This window comes from Lissotriton helveticus, chromosome 11 (genome assembly GCF_964261635.1).
Source record: "Lissotriton helveticus chromosome 11, aLisHel1.1, whole genome shotgun sequence".
Lineage (NCBI taxonomy): Eukaryota > Metazoa > Chordata > Amphibia > Caudata > Salamandridae > Lissotriton > Lissotriton helveticus.
This window is the reverse complement of record NC_136072.1, coordinates 789,307,372-789,315,204: the sequence shown is the minus strand read 5'-3', so window position 1 is coordinate 789,315,204 and position 7,833 is coordinate 789,307,372.

Sequence of the window (7,833 nt, the reverse complement as noted above, 5' to 3'; positions counted from 1 at the left end):
CCTCCATGCTGGGCAGCCGTCAGTGTGCAGGGGTTCTCTGGCGCCTCTGCTGTGCGGTAAGAGGGAGCAGGCGGGCACCTGAATGTCTCTCTATCACCACCCGTTGGAGTCATAGGACCATGCGCCAGTGGAAGCTGCCCCTGGGCGCGGCTGCAGGCACATTGTGAGAATTGCGGGGGTGTTGACGCTCTCCCGGGGCTCGGGTGATTGCTGGGAGCTGTCCCCTCCCCTTTTACTTTAAGCGCAGCAAAATGTAGTATCAAAACCGGCGGAACTATGCCACATGTTGTGGGACTGCCCTTGTGTGGGCACGTATTGGAAGGGGGTAATTTCGGCCCTTGGTAGTAACAGCACGACAGGTGGAAATGGATAAGGGAGCATGTCTGCTTCTCTGGTTCCCGCACACTAGCAAAAATAAAATGACTAGCAAATTTATGGACCTGGATCTCATCCTAGCTAAAAGGGAAATCACGTCGCACTGGAAGGCGGCGAACGGCCCTAGTTATGCTAGATGGAAGGCAGCTTTCCTCCTGTGGGCGGGCAGCGAGGGCTCTGTTCGCCTACAGCAGGCACAAAGATCCCATAACGATAGGGCACTGGAGGCGGCATGGGAGGCACTGGTGTTGGGACTTAGGTCGCTCGACACAGATATGGAATCGGAATCGGATGTCTCAATGGAGGAGGAACAAGTACAGGGGCAGGCGTAGGCGGATTCCCGCGACTTCAATGGGCTTGATGGGAGGATGGATCCCAGACTTCAGGGCACACACAGTGATTTCTAAAAAGACCTACTTGAGGTACCCCGGTTTAAGAGAAAGCGACAGGGAGGCAGTTGTTTCCACTTTCTAGCAGCCTCCCTGTGGAACTCTCTGCCTCTAACCCTTAGACAGAGTAAGGACCTCCTTACCTTTAGAAAAGCATTTAATACCTTCCTATTTACACAGGCCTACTTGAAATAGTGACTCCTGCTGGCATCCCTCTTGTTATGTTTTTTTATCTCTCCTCAGCGCCAAGAAGCCCATGGGCGTATGTGCGCTTTACAAATTTTAATTAACATAACATAACATGTCCCCCGCATGGCGGGGAGACTCACAGTTCCGACGGCATGCAGGCAGCTGCTGTCGGGGGTGATTGTCCACTCCTTAATTCATCGGACACGATGTGGTCAGGAGACAGCCAGTCTCCATGCCTTCTTCCCCAAAGGTGGAGGGCTGTGTTGTGATGTGGAGCTTGACTCTCACTGCAGCCGCATGCGGTGGCTCATATCTTCTATGTTGACCCGACCTATACTCTTCCGTCACGGATGTGATGCTGAAGGCAATAATGCCAAAATTCCATGGCAATCTCCACCGAACCCTGGCAATTGGTTTCGCCCAGTTGATTGATGTACTGGGCCGTGGAGACGTTGTCCATTCTCAGTAATACACAATTTCAAGAGTGGGGGGCAAGAGCTTTGATGGTGAAAGAAGCCACCAAGGGCTCTAAGCAATTTATGTGGTGTGTGGATTCGTTGGACGTCCATCGCTCGGCCATGGAGACGTTCCCGCGTCTGGCCCCCGAACCCCACTGGCTGGCATCCAATTCGATTACCACATCTGGATGGGAGCCAAAAAAAAGTGCCCTGTCGTTCCAGGTAGCCATGTGATTGAGCTACCATTGCAGCTCTGCTCTGTTACCTGTGATCATCTTGTTAATAGGAAAGACCCCTTTCAAGGTGCCTGATCTTTAGACGTTGTAAAGCTTGATAGTGTAAGGGGGCTGGGGATAATAACTGTATGGAGGAGGCTAATAGCCCCACAAATCTGTCTAGGACCCTAAGAGAAACTCGGTCTTTGGAAAGGGCGGAGCTAATTTCCTTCTGCACAAGCTTCAACTTTGGACGGTAAGGGAAAGGAGCGCTGGCACTAAGTCTGTTTGGAAGCTGTGGAACTCTATGCACTTAGAGGGAGAAAGAATGGACTTCTTTTGATTGATCAGGAAGCCCAAATCTTGGAGCAGTGGAATGTTCCATGAAAGGTGGGTTAGCAAGCTGTGTTTATCTTGCGCCAGGATGTCATCAAGATAAATGATAAGAATAACCCCTCCAGCGTGAAGTTTTTCCACTACTGGATGCATCACCTTGGTGAAGCACCATGGTGCTGAGGACAGACCAAAAGGAAGGACCATGAAATTGAACCATTGACCCCCACACATGAATTGGAGGAACCTGCGATGAGGGGGGGAAATGGTAATAGAGAGATATGTATTCTTCAGGTCGAGATGGACCATCCAATCTCTGTACTGAAGGATGTTTCTGAGGAGATGAATCCCCTCCATTTTGAAATGGTGGTAAAGGGCCCAAGAACACCTTCAAGTTGATGACCAGACGGGCACCTTTCCCTTTTTTGGGAACCACAAAAATGTTGCTGCAAAACCCAGCGGGAGATGGGTGGCAATGGCAAATCACCCCTTTCTGATGTAGTTGGGTCAGTTTGTCTAGAATAGATTTTGAAGGGGGAAAAAAAGGAGCAGGAGGGAGATGAGGGGCTGGTGGGGTGTCCCGAAAAACTCCAGCTTGAAACCAGAGATAGTTTTCAGACCCCTCGGGTCCTACGTGATGGATTCCCAGATGAAGGGAAAATATGGCTTGCCTGAAGAAGTGTTAAACGTTCCTTGTCCTCGGGAGGGACCTCCGTGGTAATGATAATGCTCTACACGGTTTCTGGCAGAAGTTGGGGTGTGCCTCAGCGTCGTAGGTACGGCCTCTGCCTTGGTAGATTCTGGAAGGGCCTGAGGTGTACGGATAGCCGGTTGAATGACCTCTGAATCGGCTGGCCCGCCTAAAAACGCATTGGTTGTGAAACACCTTGTGCAGTGCAGTGAGGACTGCGCTTTGTCAAGGGCTGTACACACATTTTCAAGATCTTTCATGAATCTGTCTACGCCTTTGGGCCCGGTTCTGCACTGGCCATTTCCACTAGTTTGGGATCCATGCAGATGAGTATGGCTTTACGGCATTCTGCCAATGAGGCGCAATTAGCGTTTCCCAGTATGCATTGAGCTCTCTGAGCCCATCCAGAACATGTGGCGGGTCGAAAGGAGAGGCCATGTCCTTAACTGAGACTGTTATCTCCAAAGTTTTGCTTTGGGGCAATTCAGGTCAAGAACTTTATCTTGACAGGCTTTCCACGACCTGTAGATCCCCTTCTTGGGGTCTTTGGATTAGCGTTTCGAAAAGGTAGCTAAATCTGGGGCTATCTCTGGTGGGTCAGTCACTTTGTGATGTCAGGCCAGGGCAACTCCGAGCACAATCTATTGTGCACCTCTTTGTCAAATCTCTGCATGACACATTCATTGACATAGTCTGCGACAGAAGGGAGGGGGACCGAGGCTGAGGAGCGGGTGTGGATAATAGAATCTGGATCAAAATCCTGGGGGTTTCGGGGTGGAGGGGCGTGTGAAGAAGTAGACGGGTGAGAATAGTTCTGTGGGGCCCTTAGACGTTTCTGCAGTGAGGGAGTAGAATAGTCAGTGAGAGGAGGAGGCAGGGTAAGCGTTTGGGTCATATGAGGTGGAAAGTGCACTGATTACCTCCTCTGGTGGATATGTGGGTCAGAATCGCGATGTCGTTGAATGGCAGGTCATTATTTGCGTGGGCGTGGTCATGAGGGACAGAATTAAGGGTATACTGCTGTAGATGACCGGTAAAAGGCTGGAGGGCGGCTGTATGGGCCTGGTTCATATGTGTCACTGAGGCATTGATGGTCTCTACCAAGTTCTCTTCGTAGAGGGGTAAATCATCCTGCATATCAGGTTGGTAATCATCTTCAAAAAAACAGGTGCACTGCCATAAGACAGTTAATTGTGGTGTTGTGGTACACAGGCAAAGAAAGGTCAGAAGGTTGACATAAGCAACTTTGGTGGGGGCAGGGGGGCAGCCCAGACTCTGGCACTGGGAATAAGGCCACTAGGAGGAAAATTTGAATGACACTGGCCCTTCAGATGAAGCCTGTATATTCGGTTACCCTTGCCCACATAGGCATTGGGAAGCGCTTGCTGTGCACTGCGGTGATCACTTGCTATGGAGATGCAAGTGCTCTACATGCGAGGCAGTGTGGCTCAGTCTGCCCAGTATACCAGGGCTTCGCAGAGCGTGCGATTGGAGAGCTAGAAATGGGATAAGATGTCTGAGCAATAAACGCTCAGCTTCCCGCCTACTTGCAGCTAAGCGTCCGCAATGCCAATAATAATGAAATAAACAATGTGGGCAAAATGTTAGCAAGAGTAAAGGACAGAATACATTTTATGTTACTTTTTTTTTATGTGTAGCAGCAAAGAAAGAGGAATAGATATGAGGTCCTGACATTATATCAGCTTTTCGTAAAGCTTTAAAGACCTTTTTGTTTTAATAAACTTGCCATCTGTGTCTTTTTATCTGTTGTGTTTCCATGTAGGTGTTGCATATTACCTGACACGCGCCAGGACGCCCCTTAGCTGGGGCAGCTGTGCGCGCTACAAATGTATGTAACATAACATAACATAACATAACATAAAGGCATGACCTGATTGAGTGCCTGAGGATGACGCCATGAGTGGTTTTTGGGAAATGTAGTTTTTTGAAATAGTGAATTTTAATTGGATTCTGTGAAAAAGTGTTAACAGCAAAGAAAGAAACCATAATCCGCAGCCTCTGGTCTTGACAGAATTATGCACTCTTTCGTCACTTTTTTTTCAAGTTTTTTAAATACTTTATTAAAACTAGGAACAGAGTAGTATGACAAACATTTCATCAAACTAGTAGAGATTATATGACAATAAAAACTTGAAAAATACAGCGAAAAACAAATTATACAATAAATAAGAGATACTACTAACTGATGCTATATATAAAATCATGTTTTAATCATTTTAAATATTAAGTATGGGAAAGGAAACGGGGAGGAGAGGGAGAGAGGAAAAAAACAGAGGGGGTAACCCAAACATTCAGTGTCATATAAGCATATAAATAGATCATAACTAAGGCTCTCTGTTATTTTTTTTACTGATTTTTACAGATACATACAGACAGAAAACATTTATTTTCTTATCTGTATTTATTTTTAAATGTGGATAAAAACAGAAATTGGGTTGCTTTTTGAGTAATTCTAAATACTGTCTGCCATGACTGCCAGGCCAAATGCTGTGTGGATTGATAGGTAAGGGGGGCAAAAAAAAATAGGAATTTTAGTAAAGAGGCTTTAACAGCAGTAGATATGCACAAAGTTGATACTGAAATATGCATATTTTCTTATCCGTGCATTGATTTATCTTCTGTGGGGTTTACAACATTGAAACCTAGTAGGCATTCAAGCATGAGTGCATATTTACTGGTTAAATCAATGTTGAAATATACTAATTTCAGCATCATTTTTCCACAAAACCCAAAATAAATATAGATAAATACAGGTAAAATTAGCAGAAAATAAATATGGATAAATTCAGATGGAAATGTCAAAAAGATAAATTCCATAAAACCGGGAGCCCTGATGATAACCTACCTATTGTAGTTAAATGATCATCAAAAAATAAAATAGATGCATTCAAAGCAATTTCAATAGGAAAGTGAATGCCAAGGGGGAACAATAGCATGGAGTAACTCCCGCATGTTCAGGGTAGTTTTAAATTCTAAGAAAAAATTATATTCTTTATTAAATAATTTTTACTACTATTACATGAAATGTAGTAATAGGTATCTCTAATAATCCATTGTTATTCTCATAACTGGTAAAGGATGTAAAAGACCTATTCAATCTATGATGACAACAAATACAATACCATCAAGTTTTGAATGAAATGGCAGAAGAACATTTTCAATTGAAAGTAATCTGTTGAAAAGCTACAGCAATTAATACATCAAACATTTAGTTTTTGGATAAATTGGAGCATCGTCGGCGTCAATCAAGCTACCAAGAAAAAGATATAAAACTTTAAAGGGATATTGAGAATGAAAAAAATGCATTAATTTGATGCCGAACCCTTTCCCAAAAGGAAAATATGGGAGGGCACCAAAACAGCATCTGCATTAAATCACTAGTAGGAGAATCACAGGACCAGCATTTACTGGCATTTTCAAGGGAGAAGGTAGCCAGATTAAAAACCTGGTCTAGATAAAGAATAACATTTGTGTCGTATAAGCTGTTCTGGAAGTTTCTCCCAAACTGTATCCCAAAGGTTAGAGGGTACTCAAAAACCAAATCTGCTTGCCATAGTAGTCCCACCTGTTTTGCACCCATGTTTCTTAAGAACACTTAGTATTCTAACAACGATACAATATGCTCCTTAACTGTCCTTGCGAATATAAGGATGTCACCCTGGAAAGCTTGTACCCCAGGGATATCCTTAAACAGTGGCGTCACTAGGGGGGTGCGGGGGGGGGGGACCGCACCGGGTGACACCCTCACATGGGGTGACACCATCTGGTTACGGTTACGCTGTGCAGGGGCGTAACAAACACCCCTGCAGCCCGCCAGTCTTCAGTACTTGAAGGGGGCCCCCTTCGAGAAAATAATCCTTCCTGCCTGCGCTGGGCTTGGAGGACTCGTTCTGATTACCAGGTACCAGCCACGGATCTATTGTGTATTTTCCTGCTGCTCCCTCTGTCAGACTGTCAGCCCCGCCCAGCCTGCCTGAAACAAACATAGTTGCGAATCTTCGGCGCGGGCGGGGCTGCTCAGAAAGTCATTGAAAGAGGCTGTGCTTCCTGCGCTGGTCTCGTATTTCCCTGGAGCAGAAAGCCATTGAGCGCGAAAAAAGGAATGACGATGTTAAGTGTGCCTGCTGTTCACACTTAAAATATTCAAATACAGTTAGTGGCGCTGCCGCCTGCCCTTCCAGCAATATACCCACCTGAAGGAGAACTGAATGCGACTCTGCACCCACTCAAAAAATACATTGAAATGCTCCTCTGCTGCAGTCCTGCCCAGAATGGTCACAAAACTTCCAAAGCTGGTGACGTTGCAGCTCAAGTGAAAGGAGCAGATAAACCGTAAGCATGAGGATTATTAGGCAACAACTCCGATCTTTCTTTGTTACTTATGATGTGCATTTTAGTCATTGCATGCCAGGTTATCAAATCCGTGGCTTATATTTGGGAGCAGAGCAGAACACGAGTTAGCAGGCCACATTATCGGCCCGTTTTAGAATCCTAAGCACACAGGATGTGCTCCAGTGACTGTGATTATAAAGCCTGCACTTGATGGGGTCATGATAAACTTTCGACACAGCACCTGCTCGGGCCTCTCAATGCCCCCCACCCCTCCACAATGGGAGGGTCGACGGCTGCGTCAGAGTCCTACACATATTTGTTGAGTAGGCTGGGGCGCGACCTGTGCAGACGCTCCGCAAGGCCAGAGTTTGGCATGCACAGAATAAGGTAAGGTGAGTCCTTATTATTATAGGCTGTTCTACGTGCTGTAGCTGCTTGATGGCTGGCACTGCACCACCGACTGTATTTCTGCAACCACTACCTTAAATTGAGAATATCACCCTGAGAAGTTGCTGTTGGGAGCTGGATAGCAAGCCTCCAGCCTAAGGATGAGTTTGCAGGAATAGCAAAATGCAAAGTAAAGGACAAAGTATTGGTAACAAAACCATGCATGTCTTTACTTTTTCCTGTTCAAACCATCAAATATAAACCATGCAGTTGCAGATATGAGTGTCTAAGCACATTAAATCAAATAGCAAATCAGGAATGGTCTAATGTAACTATAGGGCTGTTTTTGAAAGGTCTATTGGTTGAGAGGGGAGATGGTGCAGGCAGAGGGGAGATGGTGCAGGCTGAGGGGGAGATGGTGCCGGCAGGGGGGAGATGGTGCC